The sequence below is a fragment of the Caretta caretta genome, chromosome 22, assembly GCF_965140235.1.
Source record: "Caretta caretta isolate rCarCar2 chromosome 22, rCarCar1.hap1, whole genome shotgun sequence".
Classification (NCBI taxonomy): Eukaryota; Metazoa; Chordata; order Testudines; family Cheloniidae; genus Caretta; species Caretta caretta.
The window spans coordinates 11,425,072-11,450,960 of record NC_134227.1 but is presented as its reverse complement, the minus strand read 5'-3'; the positions used below and the strand labels follow the sequence as shown (position 1 = coordinate 11,450,960).

Genomic DNA, 25,889 nt, shown 5'->3' with positions numbered 1-25,889 from the left:
GCCAGTGTAACTTTGATAATGTCAACGACTCAAGCCCATAATGCTGTAAAATGAATATGAGACCAAAATCAGGCTCACCCTTTATGGAAAAGTCCTGTAGAAAATTATGGCTTTCCCATGGGCTTTCTTTAACCATCCTGCAGAATTTAATCAAAAATGACAGCCCAGCTATAGAGGTGGGTAGGAGGGTTCAAAGAAAGGAGCTCATTCTCATTAATTAGGTAGGTTTTTAGAGTAATGTTTATAGAACTGTCACATGCTGGCTGGCTCTTTAAGGGGAGTTTGGATCTGCCTGGCCTGTGACAGACCAGATTCCCCTGCTCCCATCCCTCCATCCCAGCTGATCTTGATCAGGTTGGGGGATCAGGTGGCTCCATTCAATTATTTGGCCCAGCTAGGGAAGAGTGGGTGATTGCCATAAAGGGATGGGAGCTCTCATTTGGGGAGGAGAGTTGTTTCATGTGACTGGCCCTGAAGCAAGAGGGTCGTTGGAGAGAAGATGATTCTTGTGGCAGGCCTGGGAAAAGACCAGCCTCCAGGTAGATGGCCTGGAGGTAGACTGGGTATATCGACCCAGCCAGGGGGAAGGACTCCTAGACAGAAGCTCTGAGGGTCAGTGGTTTGGCCAGGAAGAAAGTCTGGAGAGTCAGCAATCTGAGAGTGCAGGGTGGATGAGGAGACCAGGAGGAGTAGAAGACTTTTTGTTTGATGTTGTCCTAGGACTAGCTAACTGCTGACATAGCCTCCCTGGGAAAACATGCTCCTGTCAAAGCAGCATTGCTGAGACTAAGAGGGGAACAGCAGGGAGCTATTGCTGTGCTGTGCCATCGTGGGTCACCAGGGAGTGGAGGTACGGCATGCTACCCCAAGAACGCTATTACATTTCTAGAGAATCCTACTTGTTTCATACCTATTGGACTATTTCTTCAGGGTCTGACTTTATCCATCGCACCTACTCACTGCATGCAAGTTGTGGCATGCAGGTGCTAGAGGCAGCCGGGCACCATTCATTTCAATGTCCTTGGAAGAAAGCAGAGGCACCATCGTGCCCCATGGAGAAATTACCAGTTGGACAGAAAAAGCAAATAGTAATAAAAAATGACCTGGTTTTTTAGGAACGAGGAGGCCAAATCATCAGGACAGCTCCTACATAGATTTACCCCCAGCTGATAATCTTGTGGAACTGCTGAGGAACCTATTCTGAAGGGACCAATGATTTCTTTTTACCAAAAACAGTCCTCTTCTGCCCTACTTGGAAGAATTTGCTATTTAGGTTACGCTTGGGAAGGTTTACGTCCCAGGACCTCTCACAATTGAAAGCTGGGGGATGCAAACATGACAGGCTCGGCTGGGCTGTACGCGGTGCAGACATAATGCTTACTTGCAATTACTGGGCAAGGGTGATACAATTGTCTGAAGTGCTGTACAGTGATGTATGATGTGCAGAGAACACTGTATATCAAAATGTAACTCATGAGCAGTTTCTAGCACCTTTCTTCCTAAATCCAAAGTAATCTGCTGTCAATTAAAAGCCTAATGAGGAATGCAGAGATCTCAGCTGGGTGCTGTGGGTCAGGTCTACCTGTGATGCTTTCTTGGGGTCGCCAGGACTGAGACACACCCCTGCTGCAGGGAGAGAGAAATTTGCTGATACTAAATTGGTTGCCAGCTCCCTGACACCCCCAGGCTGTTAGCCACCCAATCTCCTCACAGCTCTGCCAGCTCTTACTTTGCCCTGCAGGGTAACACTGTCTAGTCCCTGAGCGCTTCTGAAGCACCCCCCTGTAGTGTCCAGCACCTGTCACTGACACTCAGTTACTACCAGTTTTTCTATTCCCAAGGGAACAGTGTATGCACACAGCTTAATTGATACAACTCAAAATCAAGGCCTTGGTACCACCACAGCATAGGGATGTAACAATTGTACCTTTTATTATTAAAGATGTTTATTATCGAAGAGGTTGAGTATTGAAGACAAAGATTTCAGAGATACTGAGAAAGGATAATGGAAACAGAAATGGTTACATGTAGGACATAAGGTATAACACGCTCCTTAGGGTTCACACTTCACTTTCATTGGGTAAAATCTTTTTCTAAAGCAGTTTCTCACTGAAAGCATCTTTGCAATGTTTCCAGATAGGAGAAGCTGGGATCCCATTTTCATGAATACATTGCACTGCACAATTCCTTCCTTAAGTGCAGGATAAAACAAGGGTCTCTTTGCCCTCCTCCTATACCCCAAAGTTCACTGTCTTTGCACCCAAGACAGGACAACCACTTGTGGTTAAGTCCCTGGTGGGCTGACACAATGTTGACTTTCACATCCTCATGTTGACTTGGAATGCAAATGCGGCTGCCACTGTGTTTGACTGACAATGCTTAATTTACATCGGAGACAGGCGCAGGCGAATAAATAGGCTTTTACTGACAGAAAACATGTTTGTCAACTCTGCCTTGTTACATAGTTTTAGTTGGTACCCATAAGTTATTAACCGTACATTTCACAATGACATTAATGACCACCATGACACCAGCTTTAATCTGTACCTTGCAAGACACGAGCTCTGGCAGTCTCTAAGGTGCCACAAGTACTCCTTTTCTTTTTGTGAATACAGACTAACACGGCTGTTACTCTGAAAACTATGAAAGCAGTGTGTTAGGTGTACCGAGTTTGTTAGGCCGCTTAGGAGTTGCTGACACAGAGTAGTGCAGGGGGTTCTCAACCTTTTTCTTTCGGAGCCCCTCCCCCCCCCCCCCCCCCACGTGCTATAAAAACTCCACAGCCCACCTGTGCCACAAGAACTGTTTTTCTGCATATAAAAGCCAGGGCCAGCGTTAGGGGGTAGCAAGCAGGGCTGTTGCCTGGGGCCCCACGCCACAGGGGCCCCTGCGAAGCTACATTGCTCAGGCTTCAGCTTGAGCCCCTGGCGTCAGCGCTCAGGACCCCAGGCTTCAGCCCTATGCAGCGGGGCTTTGGCTTTCTGCCCTGGGCCCCAGCGAGTCTAATGCTGGCTGTGCTTGGAGGACCACCTGAAACCTGCTCATGGCCCCCCAGGGGGCCCCGGACCCCTGGTTGAGAACCACTGGAGCAGTGAACCCTTTGCCAGCTGGCACCAAGGGGCCTTTGTGTCACAGTTCCATTTCAGGATTCTCCAAGAACAAGAGAGAAAACTGGGAAGAAAACAAATGAAGGGGTTGCTCTCACTGGGGGTCTTAACCAAAGCCCACTGAAGTCAATCAAAATCTTTCTCCTTGAGCAAGTTTCTGTGGAAAGAACTATGTGGGGGGGAGGGGGAAGGGCATCAAACATGCTGACCTGCCTGTCTTCCCAACCAGGCTTGTTCCTTGTGAGGGGCATTTGGCAGACCTGGGAGAAGCTGAATGACTGCATACGCTGGTCATGTCCCCGCATGACTGCGTGGTAAATACCAAGCAACTGTGTCACATTGCTAAAACTTGCGCAGCTTGGCATCTGCGTGCATGTGAAGTTAATGACTTCACTTTGCTTCAGTCCTAAACATCTGCCAAAGTCTGAGCAAATGCATCAGTGAGGGCTGGGAAAGCAGAACTAAAAATGTGATTTGAAAAATCCAGCGGAAGGGGGTCAGCATGCAATTGGCAGATCCTGCTGAACTGCACTGGGTCAGTGGGCCGTTCTAATTGACCTGGCAGGGTTCAGGCAACGGTCACAGTTGGTTGAGTTAATCCAGCTGGAGGTGCTAACAACCCTCATGGAAAAAAGAAAAGGAGTACTTGTGGCACCCTAGAGACTAACCAATTTATCTGAGCATAAGTTTTTGTGAGCTACAGCTCACTTCATCGGATGCATACTGTGGAAACTGCAGAAGACGTTATATACACAGAGACCATGAAACAATACCTCCTCCCACCCCACTCTCCTGCTGGTAATAACTTATCTAAAGTGATCACTCTCCTTACAATGTGTATGATAATCAAGTTGGGCCATTTCCAGCACAAATCTAGGTTTTCTCACCCTCCGCCCCCCCCCCCCAACAAACTCACTCTCCTGCTGATAATAGCCCATCCAAACTGACCACTCTCTTTACAATGTGTATGATAATCAAGGTGGGCCATTTCCAGCACAAATCCAGGTTTTCTCACCCCCCCACCCCCCCCCTTCCAAAAACCACACACACAAACTCACTCTCCTGCAGGTAATAGCTTATCCAAAGTGACCACTCTCCTTACAATGTGTATGAAAATCAAGGTGGGCCATTTCCAGCACAAATCCAGGTTTTCTCATCCCCCCACCCCCATACACACACAAACTCACTCTCCTGCTGGTAATAGCTCATCCAAACTGACCACTCTCCTTACAATGTGTATGATAATCAAGGTGGGCCATTTCCAGCATAAATCCAAGTTTAACCAGAACGTCGGGGGGGGGAGGAGGAAAAAACAAGGGGAAATAGGCTACCTTGCATAATGACTTAGCCACTCCCAGTCTCTATTTAAGCCTAAATTAATAGTATCCAATTTGCAAATGAATTCCAATTCAGCAGTTTCTCGCTGGAGTCTGGATTTGAAGTTTTTTTGTTGTAAGACAGCGACCTTCATATCTGTAATTGCGCGACCAGAGAGATTGAAGTGTTCTCCGACTGGTTTATGAATGTTATAATTCTTGACATCTGATTTGTGTCCATTTATTCTTTTACGTAGAGACTGTCCAGTTTGACCAATGTACATGGCAGAGGGGCATTCCTGGCACATGATGGCATATATCACATTGGTAGATATGCAGGTGAACGAGCCTCTGATAGTGTGGCTGATGTTATTAGGCCCTGTGATGGTGTCCCCTGAATAGATATGTGGGCACAGTTGGCAACGGGCTTTGTTGCAAGGATAGGTTCCTGGGTTAGTGGTTCTGTTGTGTGGTATGTGGTTGTTGGTGAGTATTTGCTTCAGGTTGGGGGGCTGTCTGTAGGCAAGGACTGGCCTGTCTCCCAAGATTTGTGAGAGTGTTGGGTCATCCTTCAGGATAGGTTGTAGATCCTTAATAATGCGTTGGAGGGGTTTTAGTTGGGGGCTGGAGTTTTCCGAGGAAAGCAAAGTGCATCCGCTGAGTTTCTGATCCTGCAGTCACTTACTCCCATGAGCAGTCCTTCCTCACTTGAATTCAAGGGTTTACTTGTGGGAGTAAGAGTTTGCAGGATCAGACCCTAGATAATTTACACTCCTCCCTACCATGCACAGAACAGAATACCTAGAGGTATGGGGCCAGATCCTCACTCGTGTAAATCAGTTCTGCTCCAAAGTTGAAGAAGTATGCTCAGTTACACCCACTGAGGTTCTCGCCTGTAGTCATTGTCCATTGTCATTTCCTCATGCCTCATTTTATAAGATGATAGCTCATTACCTGTGATCACATACGTTGTGTCATTTGGGCCTGGGACTGTCCTTTACTATATGTTTGTACAGTGCCTGCCTGTGGCCTCCAGGTGCTTTCACTATATAAACGGTAAATCAAACAATAAATAATTTTGTCAATGTTTTGTTTTATGCAATGACACGACACTTTTGTTCCCTTTTCTGTACTGAATTTAGTATCTCTTTGTCAACCTGCACATGTACAAACAAGGACAGGTGGATGTAAATGCTTTTTCACTGGAGGTTCATTCCTTTTCCTCTGAAATATCTGATCAGTGGTGGGGTATTGCTTGAAATGCTCCTCTGGTCTGTTCCGGTATGATAAGTCTTATGTGTTTATTTGCAGGTCATTCTGAGCCCACTGTAGTGTGATGGCATTTCTATCACTGCCATAATTCTTAGCAGGAACCCCATTATCCAAGCGGAGTTGGGCCAGTCCATGCCACCGTTCACACAGGTTATATCCCTGTTTATCTGACCACCAGAGTTGAACCTACCTACCATTACTGGTGGCATAGATCAGAAGTTCATTGTTCTTCTCCCACAAGCCACACTTGGGGTGAGAAAATTCTCTACAGATTCTTCTATCTGGGATATTCTTCATATGTTCCCACGCTTCACGGACACTTCAGCTAATTTAAAATCTCACCCAAAGATGTACCTTTTCTCTCTCCTGTATGACGATTAATTTCCCTTACCCATTGTTATGGCCTTCTAACTAGAATGCTTTATTTGTTCACCATGCATTCTGGCTTTCCAGCACTGCTTTGTTCAATAACTTATGCCGTGCACTATCCAGTGTCTTTGTTTGATTCCATACAGCATTTTTAGATGTGCTTTGTGTGGAAGATACCGCACCAAGCTAGGGTGTGTTGCATTCCACTGTCAGACTGGTTGACTGACTACACTGCTAAACCCAGGGTTGTCAGTTCAATCCTTGAGGGGGCCATTTAGGGATCTGGGGAAAAATTTGGGGACTGGTCCTACTTTGAGCAGGGGGTTGGACGAGATGACCTCCTGAGGTCCCTTCCAACCCTGATATTCTATGATTCTATGACAGCAGTGAGAGTCTGATTTATTTTACACTGGTTTTACAGCAGTGTAACTCCATGGACGTCAATAAAGTTACCCCTTATCTGAGCTAACTGCCCCTCTGATCCCTTGCTGGATTGTACCCCCTCTTGGGCCTGAAGCCATCACCTTTGTTAGGGTGGAATCACATGGTGCGCTCACTCTCAGACTGGGCCTTGTGCTGCAGTCCCCAGATGTCAGTCATGATATTCTTGGCAGATCTGAATTAGGTTCAGTACCTGCAGTTCTGTTACCTCTGGGAGCAGCAGTAGCCAGGCAGTCTCCTGAAAGCACATGATTATTTATTCAGAACAAAAGCATTTAATAGAAAACAGGTCTTAAACCTGTGTAGTTTGAAAGCTGGTACCTTCCACCAATAGAAATTAGTCCCATAAAAGATATCTTGTCTCTCTCACATCCTGGGACCAACACAGCTACAACACTTACACCAATGGACAGCCTATGTGCGTGCCTGTCTTTCCCTAAGGTTTACCATTCCCTGGAAGCCACAGAAGCCTCAGTTGCTTTTAGACACCCTTGCTGGACCTGTCTCTCTCTTTCATCTCAGTCTGTTCTCACCAGGTACAGCATCCTCAAGTCCCTGCCCTTCTCTCGCTAGTGTCCTTTTGAGCATTTGGTGTTCTGATGATCTCTACCTCCCAGCAGTGGCAACACCAGGCTTGTACCTTCGTTGAAGACAGGTTATAGGATCCACAAAACAAACAGCTTTCCCCATTGTCTTTCAAGTGTGTGCTTGTTTGGCCAACAGCCCCCTATTAAGTTAGATCAATACATTCATATAGGAAAGCCTAATAATCCAGTGCAACTGTACTGTATCTTTGCCTCACTGACCAGATCACCTATAGAATTCATCAATTACTATAGTATTCTTAGATTAGTACATAGCAGCTCCACATCTGCTATACCCCGATTTGCAAGGATTAGGTGAGAGGAGAATCAGGCTCAAAGTGTGTAGGCATGATCCTTGATTGTAGTTCCACTGAAATCAGTTGAACTATGCCAGTTTACTTCGGCTGATGCATTGGCTTGGCAATTTTTGCATCAGCATTTAGAGGCTGGGATAAAGTAGGTCTGATTATCAACTCAAATTGGTGTAAATCAGGAATAATCCATGGCAGCCAGGGCCTGATTCTCCACTGCCTCACAACTTATGTCTCCATTTACACCTATGCAGAGTGGGTCTTCATTTAATGCTGCCAAATTGGCATGGGAAAATTTTACTCCTGCTTTGCAGAGGTGTAAATGACAACACAAGGTGCAAGGCAGTTTTGAATCAAGCTCCCATTGTAGTTGCTGTACTTTGGTGTAAAGCCAGAATAAGTCAAAGACGAAGCAGGAAGCAGGCAGAGCATTCCTGGAATCTGCTCATTCTCATGCTGGTTTCCAGCAAGGCTCACTAGTTTTGCTAGGAACCTATTACAATTACCCCAGTATTTTTAATACAGCACTGAGAACTTGCTCCTGTTTTTCATCTTTACAACAGTGAGCAGTGTGTCACTTTCCAGCAGATGATTTAGATTTTTCACTGCTGATTAATACTTTTGGACTGTGGCCTTTCACTGTGTTTCCTGCTGCAATTTATTTAGAATTTCTTACAAAAATGTGTAGCAAATGGCTGCACTAATCAAGTTAAATCAAGCCATGCTTACCTTGGGTTAGCATTAACATGGACCAAGTTCTAGGGAGGGATTAACTCAGAATTTGACCTGGATGGATGAACTATGCAGCCATGCAGAGTGACTTTTGGGAGGCGGGGAAGGGAAGGGTGCTGTCAGAAAATAATTCCACATGCAAGGAGCGAGGAAGGGTGCTTCCTTAAATCCACAGCTGGACAGGCTCCAGGGTGCTTCAGAGCATGACATGTGGCTGATCTGGTCAACCATTGCTCTAATCTGCCACTGCCAAATTCTAAAAGACATCTCTCATTCTGAGCAGGGTTCAGTCATTTTCTGTACTGTCAGGAGCGGCTGAACATGGAGTGCATTTCCAAGGGGGAGATTGTGATCTGGCCCCTGGGAGAAAACACATTGGTGTGAGAATGGGCAAGATTTCCCTCACTTGCCTTGTATGCCCTGAGCAGGGGCAAGACGCCATTCCATTCTCCTGAGAACCCTGAGCACCAGGTGAGGTGACAGTCTACCCAAAAGGACAGGGAAGGAACAGGGCTACCCTCAGGAGCAGGTAGAGGCTGCACTTCCCAAGAGCTGCCGTTGGCTTATTGTGGTGAACTACAATTGCCTTCAGAGCTGACCCTGGGGTGATGCAAATCCACACACTACTTCGTACATAAAAGGCATGTCAGGCGAAATGATAGTCTCTTTTTCTCTGCTGCTCTTTGCACAGCAAGGTTGGGCTGACATTCCTTTAACACCAAAAGGGCTGGAAGTATCAGATGGTTCTGCTGCAGTTGGGCATAAATGAGGAGGCACCTGGGAACGGCCACTTGAAGTGATGGGAGCGGCAGCTGGAAATGACAGTTTAAGATTCAAACTGGGAACTGTACCATATGGATTAGGCTGGGGACCCCGCATGCCTCGGGCTGCAGTACCTGCCCCAGCACTGGAGGCCGTGAATGCATCGGGCTGCACTGTGTCCTCCCGCAGGAGCCTGATGCGAGCACCGGGCTTGCACGCCCCGGGCGGCGGCTCCGCACTAACTTGGAGCCATGCACGCCCCGGGCTGCAGGACCTGCCCCGGGGACGGCGCGTGCACCGCGGGCACGCTCCGCGCGAGCCTCGCACTGCGCCTGCGCCAGGCAGGCGGCCCCCTCCTCCGCCCGCCCGGCCGCGGCCGCGGTGCATTGTGGGACACAAACAAAGTGCCGTGCCCGGCCCGGCTGGAGCGCGGAGCTCGAGCGCCCGGGCCCCGCGTGCCCCCCGCCCCCCCCGCCCGGAGAGCCCGCGCGAGCCGCCCCCGCGCCCGGCGCCGCCCCCAGCAGGGAGGAGGCAGCGGCGGCCCCCGCCCGCCCGCGCGCCCGCCCGCCGCCGCCATGGCCCAGCGGGGGCCCCGGCGCGGCCCCAGCTAGCGGCTCGGTCTGCCGCGCGGCCCGGGGCGCCGGGCCCAGCCACCGCAGGTAACGGAACGGGGCCGGGCCGGGGGGAGACCGCGAGAGCCGGGCCCGGGGGCTGCCTCGTCCCCGGGCAGCCACAGGGCCTCCCCCACTCCGGGGCCCCCGTCCTCAGAGACCCGCTTCCCCGGGCCCTAACCCCCCCCCCGAGAGCCCCCCATCCTCCACCTCCCGCCCCCCGGGCCCTAACCCCCCCCGACAGCCCCCCATCCTCCTCCTCCTCCCGGGCCCTAAACCCCCCCCCCGAGAGCCCCCCATCCTCCTCCTCCTCCCGGGCCCTAACCCCCCCCCTGAGAGCCCCCCATCCTCCTCCTCCCGCCCCCCGGGCCCTACCCCCCCCCCGAGAGCCCCCCATCCTCCACCTCCCGCCCCCCGGGCCCTACCCTCCCCCCGAGAGCCCCCCATCCTCCACCTCCCGCTTCCCCGGGCCCTAACCCCCCCCCGAGAGCCCCCCATCCTCCCGCTTCCCCGGGCCCTAACCCCCCCCCGAGAGCCCCCCATCCTCCTCCTCCTCCCAGGCCCAAACCCCCCCCCCCGAGAGCCCCCCATTCTCCTCCTCCTCCCGGGCCCTAACCCCCCCCGAGAGCCCCCCATTCTCCTCCTCCTCCTGGGCCCTAACCCCCCCCGAGAGCCCCCCATCCTCCTCCTCCTCCTGGGCCCTAACCCCCCCCGAGAGCCCCCCATCCTCCTCCTCCTCCCGGGCCCAACCCCCCCCCTGAGAGCCCCCCATCCTCCTCCTCCCGCCCCCCGGGCCCTACCCCCCCCCGAGAGCCCCCCATCCTCCACCTCCCGCCCCCCGGGCCCTACCCCCCCCCGAGAGCCCCCCATCCTCCACCTCCCGCCCCCCGGGCCCTACCCTCCCCCCGAGAGCCCCCCATCCTCCACCTCCCGCTTCCCCGGGCCCTAACCCCCCCCCGAGAGCCCCCCATCCTCCCGCTTCCCCGGGCCCTAACCCCCCCCGAGAGCCCCCCATCCTCCTCCTCCTCCCGGGCCCAAACCCCCCCCCCGAGAGCCCCCCATCCTCCTCCTCCCGGGCCCTAACCCCCCCCGAGAGCCCCCCATTCTCCTCCTCCTCCTGGGCCCTAACCCCCCCCCGAGAGCCCCCCATCCTCCCGCTTCCCCGGGCCCTAACCCCCCCCCGAGAGCCCCCCATCCTCCTCCTCCTCCCGGGCCCAAACCCCCCCCCCGAGAGCCCCCCATCCTCCTCCTCCTCCCGGGCCCAAACCCCCCCCCCGAGAGCCCCCCATCCTCCTCCTCCCGGGCCCTAACCCCCCCCCCCGAGAGCCCCCCATCCTCCCGCTTCCCCGGGCCCTAACCCCCCCCCCGAGAGCCCCCCATCCTCCCGCTTCCCCGGGCCCTAACCCCCCCCCGAGAGCCCCCCATCCTCCCGCTTCCCCGGGCCCTAACCCCCCCCCGAGAGCCCCCCATCCTCCCGCTTCCCCGGGCCCTAACCCCCCCCCCGAGAGCCCCCCATCCTCCCGCTTCCCCGGGCCCTAACCCCCCCCCGAGAGCCCCCCATCCTCCCGCTTCCCCGGGCCCTAACCCCCCCCCGAGAGCCCCCCATCCTCCTCCTCCTCCCAGGCCCAAACCCCCCCCCCCCGAGAGCCCCCCATCCTCCTCCTCCCGGGCCCTAACCCCCCCCGAGAGCCCCCCATCCTCCACCTCCCGCTTCCCCGGGCCCTAACCCCCCCCCCGAGAGCCCCCCATCCTCCTCCTCCTCCCGGGCCCAAACCCCCCCCCCCGAGAGCCCCCCATCCTCCTCCTCCCGGGCCCTAACCCCCCCCGAGAGCCCCCCATCCTCCCGCTTCCCCGGGCCCTAACCCCCCCCCGAGAGCCCCCCATCCTCCTGCTTCCCCGGTCTCTAACCCCCTCCCTGGACCCCCTGAGAGCCCCCCCTTTTCCTCCTCCTTCTCCCGCTCCCCCGGGCACTAACCCCCCGAGAGCCCCCCCTTCTTTCCTGCTCCCCGGGCACTAATCCCCCCTGAGAGCCCCCCCTTCTCCTCGTCCTCCCGCTCCCCTGGACCCCCCAAGAGCCCCTCCTTCTCCTGCTTCCCTGGGCCCTGACCCCCCAAGAGTCCCCCATCCTCCTGCTTCCCCAGGTCCTAACCCCCCCCGAGAGCCCCCCTTCTCCTCCTCCCGCCCCCCTGGACCTCCCCATAGAGCCCCCCATCCTCCCGCTTCCCCGGTCCCTAACCCCCTCCCCGGACCCCCGAGAGCCCCCCCTTCTCCTCCTCCTTCTCCCGCTCCCCTGGGCACTAACCCCCTGAGAGCCCCCCCTTCTTTTCTGCTCCCCGGGCACTAACCCCCTGAGAACACCTTCCTCTTCCTCCTCCTCCCGCTCCCCTGGGCACTAACCCCCCCCCGAGAACCCCCTGCTCCTCCCGCTCCCCTGGGCACTAACCCCCCCCGAGAACCCCCTGCTCCTCCCGCTCCCCTGGGCACTAACCCCCCCCCCCCCCCCCCCGAGAATCCCCTCCTGCTCCCCTGGGCACTAATTCCCTGAAAGCAACCCCGGGCTCTTACCTGAGCCCCCGCCCAGTACTCCCCAAGAGCTCCCCCTCCACTGGGCACTAACTCCCCAAAAGGCCCCCTACATGCACCCTGAGAGGCCCCTCCGCCCGCTCCTTGGGGCACTAACCTCCCGAGAGGCCCCCCCAAGAGCCCTCCCTGGGCACTAACTCCTCAAGAGGGCTCTCCTTGCTCCCCTGGACACTAACCACCTGAGAACCTCACCAGGTTCTTACCCCCCATTCATCCCCTGCTCCCATGAACACTAACCCCCTGAGAGCCCCTCCAAACTCTTGCCCCCCCTCCTTTGGGCACTAAGCCCCTGAAAGCCCCCTACCCCAGACACTGCACTCTGGAGAGCTCCCCCCAGGCTCTTAATCTCCCATGCACCCCTGTGAGCACCCCCAGCTGCACAAGGCAGTAACCCCCTGAGGGGTCCTCCAACTCTTACCCCCTGTGCTCCCCCAAGAGCCCTCCCTGGGCACTAACCCCTCCAGAGGGCCTTCCCGCCCCCCCCCCCTTCCCAAGAACCACCACCCCTGCTCCCCTGGGGTTGGCCTAGAGGCCACTAGATGCCTCCTGTCTCTACCCTAGAGGCCGTCCTATTTTCCCTGTCCCAAAACCTTGCCGCCTCCTCATCCTTCCTGGCATTTATTACCCCAACACAAACTCTCTGGAGGTGTGCCCCCCCCCTTCCAGGACACACACCCTAGAAGTACCCCTTACTCCCCTCTCCCAAAGCTTAGCAGCTCCTCCTCCTCCTCCCCATTCCCCCCACTCCCTCCTGACATCTACCCCTTCCCATAGCCCTTGAGGCCTCTCCATTTTCTCTCTTCCAAAGCCTGGTCTGGTCTCTGTGTCCATTTCTTCCCCCCATGCTGCCTTCCTGTTTTCATTAGCCCTCCCCCTGGCATCTATCTGCCCCACTCACCTTCCCCCTCCAAAGGTGTTTGGTTGGTGGTGATCTCTCTCCATCCTTTCCCAAGGGTGACTGCTACCCCCCATCCCAGGGGGTTGCTCTCCACAGCCATAGGGGCTAGCAACTGTTCGGGGCAGCAGCTTGGCATTAGTTGTCTTTTATGTGCCATGCATGCTTGTAGGGCCTCCTGGGGAGCCCTGCAAAGTGATGCACTGAGCACAAGTGCTCCTGGCCTAGCAGGGTTTGCACATTCACAGGATAATCTGTCTGTCGGAGGGGGGCGGTGGGTGATGACACACTTCCTCTTTGCATAGGGGTGTGAGTCCCACCCACACCACAGAACCAGGCACACAGAGATGATCTCTTAGAGTGGGCCCACCCACAGGTTTTGCACCAATTTAGCTATATCTGCTTAGAAAGCAGCATAGTTAAGTGAGTGATCCAATTATATCAGTGCAGGTGTTCGTATTGGTATAACTTGTTTTTATATAAACACTTCTGTAGTGATATAACTGTCCATAGTAGGGGGTTACAGTGATTTAGCTATCTTTGTTTCTATTCCAGTATTTAAATTGGTGGAAAAAGTGTATGTAGGTAATCCCTTACTAGAGGGAATTCCACTCCCGTGCTGTTCTCCCCAAGTGGGAAATGCACAGAGGATCCCCTTTACGCTAGAGAGAATTGTTGTTTCTTTTGCATGTCGGTGATTTCCCTAATTTGCTTCCTGAACCTGACACGCACAGAGATTCAGTTTACAGGGGGAGGGAAATGTCCCCTGTCTGAGATTTACAGATGCACTGGGGGAACAACTGATTCATACTTCTCTTTAGTGTTGTCACATAAGATGTAAATGAAAGAATTAGTGAAACGAACTCCATGCATCATTTGTTGCTGCAGGAGGTTGAATCACATGCTCTGGCTGGTTTTAAGGAGGGCAATTTTGTGGTATTGATAGTAAAATGTGTGCTAAAATGAGGATCCAGTCAGATGTTGGATATTTGCTAGATGGGTCAGAAAGAAATTTGACTCCCTTTCTACCTTGTATAACATTGCACAAGTAGCCAAATCCATTGTTAGAATGTTTGCCGTTTTCTGCAGCTTCAGGTATTGCCAGGAATAGAGTATCTGATCCAGTATGATAAATCTGGTGACTATTTTAGTTAAGGAGGTTTTTCTCTTTGGTATCTTTCTACTCATGAGGAGTCTTTGCTGTATGATGTCTGTATTACAGGAGTAATAATAGACATTACAGCCATGTCTGTTCTTTTAATAAACTGTGTAGTTGATGAAAAGGAGGGCTTTGGGACCGTGCCACCCTCCCCCCGGATATTTTTGACATTGTGCAGTCCAGTAGCACCTTCTTTGCTGTATGTTCCTGGTAAATCACATCAGTTCTGTACCAATCCACTTGAGCGTTTCAGTATATGTTCATTCAGTACTATACAACCTAGGTGTTGAGAAGTCTGCTAGGAAATAAAAAATCAAACCTCTTAACTCTATAAAATGAAAAAACAGAAAACAGTAGAAATTATAGGAAAATAGTAGTGTAAAGGTATTCTGTGTAAACCAAAGAATTTCGTTTTGGGGTGCAAAAAAGGAAGCTGAGAGAATTAGAGTTCTAGGCCATAAAGTGAAATGGTGTGTTTTTAAGAATGGATTCGATGAGAGAACTACTGAAATCTAAGGGATGCTTGCAAGTCTCTGATGATGAGGAATCAGCTTTTTAAGTAATGGTGATGGATTCCATTTGTGAGCCTTAATTATAATCCATGAACTTGAATGACCTAAAATAAGCATCATTTTGTGAATGTCTGTCTGTGCCAGATCTTCTCTTTTTAGCCTGTCTATATAGCTCTTTCCTTCGTTTCTTTTAAAAGCATTGTGGTTTGTAGGCTGTCTTTGAAACCTATCAGGTGTGTAGCAAACCTTTTTCTGAAAAATGGTTTCTAGTATTCATTAGTGGCAGTACATTCAGATTATTTTTCTTCACTTTCCTGTTATACTAAAGAGTGCATAATGTATTTGTTCTAAATACTTACGTGGCACCCCTCATCCAAGTATCTGGACTTGTAGTAAAGCAAAAACATTTCCCTTGCACAAGTAGCTGATTGCTTTACAACACCCGCACATGTCACAACTTTAAAAGGTCAGGTGTGGAAGAAATTGCCAGTAAACTGATGGGAATCCAAGCTAGTAGTTATCAAAAAGCTGCTTAATACTTTCTGAACATGGCCATGAAGTGAATTTCTGTTGACATACTTCTGTCTTATCCATTGCAAGAAAGTTATCCCAAATTATTCAGCCTGTGCAGAGAGCCAGACTTTAGAAACTCTGAATACTTTCATGCTTAGAGCACACACATTTTTAAATGAAATTATGTAGTTGAACAGTGCTTTTACGATCTACATTACTTTAAATATTATGACATAAGTTGTGGAATTTGTCTTTTAAAGGGACACCACCTTAAAAAACACGTATGTCTCTGAAAATGTTTTGTTATAAGGATCATGTACAGTTGCAAGGAAGAAAGTGTGTGGTTGGTATGCCTTACTAATATGTAGTGACATTAGAAGTATTTCAACAATTATATTTGGAAATAATGAAATAGTTAAAAGGGAATTGGTTTGTTTTAATATACTTTGGAATAAATATGAAAATGCAACCTCTGTGCACTTAGGGAGAGATTTTTAAAGGTATTTAGGGTTTTCTGTGTTCAGTATCACAAAACCTGATTGATGGAATTTAGACGCCTAAGTGTCTGAAACCTTTTGAAACAGGCTTCTAAACCATTGACAGGTTGTGATGCCGAGCACAGCGGTGCCTAAATACCTTTAAAAATCTGGGCCTTGCTCCTGACTAAACTCCAGCAGAGTCCACTGTCTTTAACTTGCTTAGTAGTTAAAATTGATACAGTGAACTCTCAGGAAGAAAACAAATGCTTAGTGCTGCCATGTCAAATGGGCATAAAAGTGGACCACTGAAAAACGATGGGTGGGATATATAAAAATGTAGTAAAATAAAAATGGCTTTAACTAATACCACTATAGAAGAGAGAAAAAAGAATTCTAAAGCGTTAGCAACATTCCTTCTTCTAGCTTCCATCTAATCAAGTTACTAAGGAAGCCTCTTAAACTACATATTGTGTTTACAGACAGGCTGTTTGTAACATGTATTAGAAAGAAAAGTCTGCTTAAGCTAAATCATGAGTTTTATTTAAATTTGAAGTTGGAAGAAATCAAATTCTGTAGATGAACTGTGAATAATGGAATAGGTATTTTAACTGAAGACTGTTCATTCATTTTATTTGAGAGGAATGAATAAAGGCAGGTTCTCTAAAGCACAAACATCTTACTAAATGGATGTTTATTCTCTGATAGCATATCTGTATTGACAATGTAATTACTGAGTACAATGTCTTGCATGCAAAAGTGTGACTCCTGTTCATTTGTATGAAGAGCAGTTTTAGTGGAAAGTTTGTGGATATTGAGGAAGACTTTCAGGCTGCTAAACGTGGCTGAAGAGGGCACTTATGAAGTAGATGGCAGATTATCTAGCACAGGGGTTCTCAAACTGTGGTTCGGGACTCCAAAGTGGGTGGCGATCCCATTTTAATGGGGTCGCCAAGGCTGGTGTTAGACTTGCTGGGTCTCCGGCCCAAGCCCCACTGCCTGGGGCTGAAGCCCAAGCCCGAGCCCCACTGCCCAAGGCTAAGGTTACATGCCTCCTGTCCAGGGCAGAAGCCATTGGACTTCAGCTTTGTCCCCTCCCACCTCCACCCCCACCCAGGACGGCAGGGCTTGGGCAGGCTCGGGCTTTGGTCCTCCCCGCCTGGGATCGTGTAGTAATTTTTGTTGTCAGAAGACGGTCACGGTGCAATGAAGTTTGAGAATCGCTGATCTAGCATAGTATATACCTGGATTTTATATATAAAAATAGCTTTACAGGAAGATGGCTTAAAATGACTGGGATTTTTGCCAGGAGCAAGTCTTTTGGGAAACATGTTTGATAGCATTTAGAAGTAATGTACCTCAGGGTACTGGAGCGCTCAGGAATGGTAATGGACTCTGTACAGGCTCTCTCCCCACCCCCCTCATTTGCTGGTTTGAGTCCAGCCCATGTTAGTAATGACATAAAGTTGTTAACATCTGATGACTTAAGTGTGGTTGTTATTAAGGCTACGTTTTAGTCACAGGTATTTTTAGTGAAAGTCATGGACAGGTCACAGGCAGTAAACAAAAATTCATGGCCCGTGACCTGTCCATAACTTTTACTATATACACCTGATTAAAACCCCGGGGGTTTTTAAAATGGGGGGGGACTATGGGTGCTGGGGGTGTGGCCCGGCGGGGCGCATTGGGAGGGAGGGGGGTTGGCAGGGTTGGTGCAGACTCCCTACCTAGCTCCTGGAAAGCAGTGCCCTCCAGCTCCTAGCTCCACTTGCTGCCTCCGCTCCAAGCCCAGGTTCTGTAGCTCCCATTGGCTGGGAACCGTGGCCAATAGGAGCTGCGGGGGTGGTGCCTATGGGAGGAGGCAGCATGTGGAGCTAGGAACTGAAGGAGGGGAGTTCCTGTGGGCTTTCTGGGGAGCCCCCCTCAGGTAAGCACCACACCCCAACCCTGAGGCCCCCCACCCACCCAAACTCCTGCTGCCGGGGGTGGGGGGGGGTTTGAGACTTCCCCAGCAGTGGCAGGTGCGACTGGTGCAGGGGCTGCCCAAGCTGGTGAGGGGGCTCCTGGACCATCTGCATGGGCTGCTCCAGAAGTCACAGTGGTCACGGAAAGTTGCGGAATCCGTGACCTCCATGACAAACACGAAGCCTTAGTTATTATATTTACATAGTTTTAGACTCTGCATAGCACTTTACAAAGATTTAGAAGAAAACTAGGGTCCCTGCAGTGATACAGAGTCCAACTTCTAATGTACAGGGTACCCGTGTCACAATAAAAACACACTAATTGGCAAGTTTAGTGGCAGTGTTAGGCCAATGACTGAATAGCCATGAGGAGACTGTGCTCATACCCATAGAGAGAGTCCTTGCAGACTCAATTGTACAAGGGGAAAAATGTGGGACACTTGCATTGCTTTTGCTCATCCTTTGCCTGTTCTGTGGATAAACAGAGCACTCTTCAGTTTCCAGGGCTAAGGACAGAGTTCCTCCTAGGCCAGAGGTGGGCAAACTATGGCCCGTGGACCACGTCTGGCCCGTCCTGCGTGGCCCCTGAGCTCCCAGCCGGGGAGGCTAGCCCCTGGGCCCTCCCCTGCTGTGTCCCCCCCCCCCCGCCCTGAGTGCAGCAAGTTTCAGCGCTGTACAATGCACCAGCGCTGGGAGCCACGCCTCTTGTGGAGGTGGTTTTTTTAGAATGCTGGGAGAGAGCGTTGCCAGTGTAGACAAGCCCTTAATGTTAACTGTGCTGAGACAGAGCTGTATTCCTTCCTTGCTTAAATTTGTTCAGGACTCTTTAAATCCACTTTCTTTTGAAAAAGTGTCTGTATACTTGTTTATACAGTATAGGTCTGGTACTTTGAGGAGTTGATGACAGTCCATGCTGCCTGTTCTATCTATTGGACTGATGATTCCTGTTTGTTGTCTTGTTTAAGTTTTTGCATGTGTGTCTTGATCTCTCCCGCAGCCCCAGCACAAATATATTACATGTAGTTTCTTGTTACTGCAGTTTTCTCTTTAGCTTTGGCATTAATATGACTTGGATTATTGGGGTGTGAAGTGGAGGGCTACATTTTGCTTCATAGCTCATTAAGAAACCCAGTCATGGAGGTTCACACTGTATTTTATCAAAAAGAGTGTAACGCTTTCCCAATAACTTGTTACGGAAGTTAGAGAAGGAAAGATATCAATTGTTATAAAAGGAAATCTGTTTGCAAGTAAACTTTAGACATAGAACACATAAAACCAGCAAACTGTCAAAACTGTCCTACCTGTCATAATCATTGCTGTCATGTATGAAGTTACAATTGTATATTAGTGTAGAATCTATCCCATAATTTTATCAGAGTTTTGGGTGACAGGAGTAAAGTCTCAGAGCAGGAATGAGGGAGAATTCTTCAGGTAGTGAAGTTCTACTGTCCCAGGAACTTTAGGGAACCCACCCAAGTAGCCAGGCTCTGTTTTCTCAGAGGAAGTGAAGAAGGAATTGATTTTCAAAGTGTAACCTCAGCTTTTCTCTCCTAAAACTGAAGTTTGAATCTTATATTACCTTGTTTGAAACCCTAGGGGATGTGACTTTTCAGATAGGGGGTTCAGGTTGGTTTGGTTTGAATAATTGAGATTCTGCTGAATTTCGTAGCTTCATATTATTTGTTTTCTTAAGTGGGACAGAAGTTTTGTTCTGTAAATAGACATCTTTTTAAACTTAAAGATGCATACACAAGCATGTTCAAGTTTTTTTTTTCTTCCCAGAGTTGAAACACTAGTGTTTGCATAAATAGTGAGCTGCACTATAATTGTGTTTTGGCATGCAAATAAGCACGTTAAGCATCCCACTTTGCTTTAGATTTCCTTTACACAGCACGTCCACAAATAGCTTTTTAAATTGGGGTGGAGTTTACCCAGACTAGGTTCGTAAGAGTGAATATTATTGTCATAAATTTGAATTTGTATAGTAGTTATACTTGCAGAGCTTCTAAAATTGACATTGATTGAAAAGCTGTACGCAACTGTAGAAAATCGATAGAAAATCACTTCCTTCAATTAGCTCTTTCAAAGCTTTTTTATTGCTTCACTCAGTGGTCACTGCCATGTGCCAGATATCAGAGGTTTATATCATTTCTCACAGTGGCCTGTAGAACCGTACAAGTTAAAAATTGTATTTTGGTTTCCTTTTATTTTTCTCTCCCTTCTCTTTGCATATTGTTATTTGTCATTTTCAGTATCATCTTCATGTACTGCTTCTGATGGTGGGCTGGGAACAGTTAAGTATTTGTTATAAAGGTGTAGTGTATGGAGGCGGTGGGAGGTCACAAAGGTCAAACTTTGATCCTAACAACTCTAGTGTTCGCAAAAAGAAAAGGAGTGCTTGTGGCATCTTAGAGACTAACAAATTTATTTGAGCATAAGCTTGTAATCATGTTTATGCCAGTGATCTAGGTATGACTATTACTATTCTTTGTGTTCAGATAATTGACACGCTTATATAGGCTATAAATTCTACATCTAGAAGAAAATCTGCAGGTTCATTTTGCACGCTGGTCTTACATGTGGTGCCTTTTAAGAGCACAATAATCAACTTAATTTGGTCCAAACATAAATGTTATAAACGTCAAGCTTTTTATCAAACCTAAGCCCAAATGTGAAATGGGCTTCACAGATTCATAAATAACAAAGACTAAATTGTGTATTGTTTTTATTTGATAGTAACACAAGTAAATTTGTTTACATGTTTGAGCTGGTAGTGTCTCTTTAAGCACTTTCAGACCAAGTGAAACAATTCTGTTTTTAATTCTGGTAGGTCAGCAACTACACTTTGCAGATTACTGTTGTCGTTATGCAGAAATTGCAGAGCCCTGAAGCTTTGCTAGTTATTTCATGGAATGTCAAGTGGTTCCCCCACATAACAATTTTTCAAATGCTAATTGCAGATTATTTTACCACGTGAAAATAAAATTCATTCTAAAACAAGACCTGTAATCAGTTACTGTTCAGATATTGTTAATGGGACATAATCTTAAAAATTACACTGCTTAAAAAATTACTTGCCTGCTATTCTAAACAGCGTAAGTGAGATGACTGTGATGGAGTCTCCCATTGAGTTTGATGGGTGAGCTACAGTCACTTATTCTGAGTCCTGAGATGGGACCAAAGACCAGCTTTGGACCTGCAGCCCCATCCACAAGTGCCAGAGGTGAAGACCATTGTAGATGAATGTGTGTTGCTTTTATCTTTATGCCCTCTCTCCTTGGTTGCAGCAATCCGCGAGCTCTCAGTCTTTCAGTCTGAGATAGTAGAGATGCTGCCATTGACTCTTGTCATGGGCTAAGAGCTCCCAGGTGTTGAGGTCAACATTACAACACTGCAGATTGACCTTGAGAGTGTATTTGTACGTTTCCCTGATCTGCCCCTAAAACAAGTTGCAGTCTTCAGTTCTGCCTAAAAGATGGCTTTTGGTATTCTGCTGTCAGACATACAGACCACTTGACCACACCATCTCAGCTGAGTTCTCAAACTTCAATGCCTGAGAAGTTGTAGCACTGAAGCACCCCAGTGTTTGGAAATAAATATTGCCACATTATTATAATTGAAGGATTAAAGAGGAAAATATTTATTTGGTTTGTTTACTTGTTTACTTGCATTACACAGACAGCTGTCAAATACAATTTTACTCTTCCCCTTTTTAGTACAGTAAATTTTCTTTGGCTACCTTTAGACAAGGAAACATTCTTAAGCAGTAGTGTCAACAGGATTTAGCACGTTTATAAGTGTTCTTACTTGTTTGTGGTCAAATATGGGGGACGCTAAGAAAACATATTCAAACATTTTTAAACAACCTATTTTTCTAGTCTAGATATGGTCTTAATGAAAAAGATTGTAAAGCTCCCAACACTTGTTGACAGTGGATCAAGTGAGGCTGCACATGAAAGACCTGCTGGTCACAAGACAACTTACAGGCCATATCCCAGGATCCATTCTTTGTTTTGGAAATACAACTTCTGAAAGGCAACGGGTTAAATCTAGGGCTGTCAAGTAATTAAAAAAATTGATTGTGCGTTTAAAAAAACATGAAATTTCTAAAGATAGCTACAGCACTCAACCCAAGATTTAAGAAGCAGAAGTGCCTTCCAGAATCTGAGAAGGATGAGGTGTGGAGCATGCTTTCAGAAAACTTAAAAGAGCAGCACTCTGATGTGAAAACTAGAGAATCCAAACCACCACACACACAAAAAAAAAATTAACCTTCTGCTGGTGGCATCTGACTTATGATGATGATAATGAACATGCGTCAGTCTACACTGCTTTGGATGGTTATCAAGCAGAACCAGTCATCAGCATGGATGCATGTCTCCTGGAATGGTGGTTGAATCATGAAGGAACTTATGAATCTTTAGTGCATCTGGCATATCAATATCTTGTGATACTAGCTACAACAGTGCCATGCAAACGTCTGCTCTCACTTTCAGGTGACATTGTAAACAAGAAGCAGGCAGCACTATCTTCTGCAAATGTAAACTAACTTGTTTGTCTGGGCGATTGGCTGAACAAGAAATAGGACTGATTGGACTTTTAGATTCTGAACTTTTACGTTTTATTTTTGAATACAGGGGTTTTTTTGTACATAATTCTACATTTGTAAGTTTCATGATAAAGAGGTTGCACTGGAGTACTTGTATGAGGTGAATTGAAAAATACTATTTCTTTTATCATTTGTACAGTGCAAATATTTGTAATAAAAAATAATATAAAGTGAGCACTGTGCACTTTGTATTTTGTTGTAACTGAAATAGATATATTTGAAAAAGTAGAAAACATCCAAAATATTTAATAAATTTCAGTTGGTATTCTATTGTTTAATAGTGTGATTAATCAAGATTAATTTTTTAATTGCAATTACTTTTTTTAGTTAATCGCGTGAGTTAACTGCGATTAATCGACAGCCCTAGTTAAATCTAAAGGTTATCTTTCAAGTTGCACTTGATAAGATTCTACTCTCTGAAAGCGCTGATCTCAAATACTTCTGCCAGAATTTCAAGAAAGTTGTGGTAAGATTAAAAAAAGCACATGATTTACAAAAACAGTGACATCGGAAGGATGGGAATTTCTTGGGGGATTTTCTTGCATATAATTTAGGTTATGGTAGTAGACAACATATTCAAGTTGATGAAAAGACAGGTGTGTTTTTCTTGCATTTGTCAAAAGATTAGTGAGAACAGTTAATCTGTTTAAACCCTCATTAGAGAAAATGTATTAGGAGCTCATTTTGGTGCACCAAGATGTGACAAGTCCACAATTCGAGCCTCTGTACTTAAATATTTGAAATGGATTGAGGAAAATGATGGCCCTCTTTCTTTTCCACATTCTAAATATTACACCATAATTAAATGGAAAACATGGAAATGACTGTGATTGACTAATTAGTGTAAAGGTAAAAATAACACTTGCTAAGCTATATTAACTCACAGTTAAAGAAAAAACCTGCAGTGTTAAAGTATTGGAAATAAGTTTGTAAAGGAAGTAGAAATCAAAGCAATATTGTATGTCTTATAAAACCAAGGCAGATACTGGATATTCAATTGTTATGAAAAAATGCATATTTTACAAAAAATATCAGTATCTTAAGACTGGATGATAGTTCCCGCCAAAATTCCCATAGAACTCACCTGTGTCTGAAAATGTGGTAAATAATAGAGAGTTCTGATAGAATTTGATGGACTAATCAAAAGATATTGCCCAGATGTTTGTACCTTCCAGTCTGGTTCTGCTGTTTAAGCCATGTAATAACATGAACAAGGTGCAAACTCACCACCACCTGTTTAATCTCAGTGAGAGAACTTCAAAGCCTAACATGGATCACTGAAGTGTTATTAGAAGTGACCTTGCATAGAAGAGAAGTCTGTCTGTCTTTTTGGGGGGGGGGAAGGCGCCGCGGGTGGAGGAGAGGGAGATGAAGGGGATTGTTGCTTTGTGATGTATAAAGAATTAATTGTTTAAAAAACAAAAACTTTAGAATATCAAGTCTGGACTTCCAGCAAAACCAGGGACGTCTAAGGCCTGGTCTGCACTAGAGCTTACGTCGACCTAACTGTAAGCATCTACATCAGTGGTTCCCAAACTGAGGTTCCCAAATGTCACAGGAGTTCTTGGGGGGGGGAATTCCCTAATGGTGCACAGATCTGTCCCTAGGGATCCCAGGCAGCCTGGAGCCTCTGGGCTTCCAAGAGCTAAGCAGATCAAAACAAGCATATCTATCACACTGAGGAGATTTAAACTTCAAGACTCCTTATAAGAAATGGAAAGAGAGGTGGATATTTTTTTTTGCTGTTTTTAAAATTTAATAGGCAGCTAGTATTGTTTTTAAAATTATTATGAAGAACAAGTTTAAGCTTTGTTGTAACGTGTGGTGTTTCCCGGACTGCTCAAGACCTGAATGCTTGTGTAGGAGAAACTCTTTGAGTTGGCTTCTTAAATCCCTTCCTGCTGTTTCACATTGGATACTCCTTGATGAAACACAGGAGCCTTGTCTTACAACAGGCTTATTCAAAGTGATACAAGCTACGAAAGTTAGCTCTAGGAAGAGTGTTGCTGTTTTCATAATGTAATAAAAATACTGTAATGATTAATAATAATAGTGTGTAAATAAGCATGTCATTAAAAACAAATTTTATATTTCCAAGATCACTGCTTTTATAATTTATACTCGGGTAAAGGAGAAAATTCCTGGAAATATTCATTTTTAGGAGGGAATTTGAGAGACTTGGCATTTTAGTGAAAGTGGTTCACAGGTTGTTAAAGTTTGGGAACCAGATCTACGCTAAAATGTTGCTCCCACCTATGTAACTTGCCCATTACACCGACTTCATAACTCCACCTCCGCAAAAAGTGAAGTGCTTACATCAGTGTAGTTAGGTCAACACAATGTCAGTGCAGACCCTGCGTGCTTACACCTGTTGTTGCTGCCTTTCAGAAGCTGTCCCACAATGCCCCACACTGACAGTTAAATGGTGCAAGCGCTACTGTTGCAGACGCGCACTGCCCACACAAAGAACATAGTGTGGACATGCAAAAGCGATTTAATTACTGTGGTGGCTGTATATTGATGTAACTTAGGTTGACTTAATTTTGTAGTGTAGACTTGCCCTAAAACGGCTTTCTCAATAAGCAGCTGAAGGGGTGGAGATATCAAAGTGCCTTTCTCCCAAGAAACAATCAAAATAGATGTTAATAAACACCTAACAATAACAAAAAACCCAAAACAGTATGACACAGGTCCTTTCCCTCAGTCTGTTCCCAGATGAGAATATTTTAATCCAGAGTTAATTTATAGCAAACCCTAAATGGCAAATATGTTTGTAAATGGGTATTCTGGACAAACATTTTTGGGTGTCCACACTGGCATTTACAAATGCGTTAGCTAATTCGAATTAACTGGCTATCAGTTTATTTGAGTTTAAAAAGTTCTGGTCTAGACAAACCCTCAGTTGCTCAGGTTTCACTCTTGTCGTGCCATAATCTCAGTAGACTTGTAGCATAAACAGGGACATTGTAATGTTAAAGTCAATTTTCTTTCACACCTTTATACATCATAAAGAAGCAAAAATGGACAAATGTAACTATTTTTTCTTTTAAAAATACTGTGTACATAAATAGATCAGCGTAATGTTAAAGTCAACAGGTTTGATCTTGGGTGCTTAAATTTAGGTAACTAAATCCCAGTTATGCAAACATACTTGAAAATATTCTTTACATGAATATTAAACTGGCCAACGTGAGTATTCTGTGTGTTGTAGGGCATATATATTGTGCATGTTGAAAATAAATAGGTCTGTTAATCTGCATATTTCTCAAATGAGAATTGAGAATAATACTATACATATGGCTTTTTGGTAAGAATGTTAAATTTTTAATTTTCCAACTAACTGTGCAGCCTTAGTGTTTTAAATAATGTGGCTTTTTTGCAATGAATTATTCTCTAACTGGGTACTAATGAGCTAAACTCTGGAGAATGTTTGCAGCGGAGTAGGTGGTTGTGGTTTGGGTGTAATATTTTATATATCAGGAAATGTATTTGTTTTTTAAAATATGAGTGCGCACACATTGCTGCAAAGAAACACTGCAAAGATTTTCTTGAGCTAATTGATCGTGTAAACATCTTATTTTCAGATTTGAATAAATGAACTTGACTACAGTGGAAAAATTTCCTTTCTGGCTTCTAGAATTTTCCAGACTACTTGTAGTTCTGTGGTTTTACT

At 47.0% G+C, this 25,889-nt stretch overlaps 1 protein-coding gene across 5 annotated transcripts in view; it reads left to right on the top strand.

Annotated features, from left to right (window-relative positions):
- Positions 1-9,444: 9,444 nt before the first annotated feature.
- ZBTB44 (zinc finger and BTB domain containing 44) overlaps positions 9,445-25,889 on the top strand; it is a 154,208-nt gene continuing 137,763 nt past the window's right edge. For all 5 annotated transcript variants that reach the window (XR_007353557.2, XR_007353553.2, XR_007353554.2 and 2 more), the window contains exon 1: positions 9,445-9,553. The gene's annotated coding sequence lies outside the window, so the exon portion shown is untranslated. The remainder of the gene's footprint in view (positions 9,554-25,889) is intronic.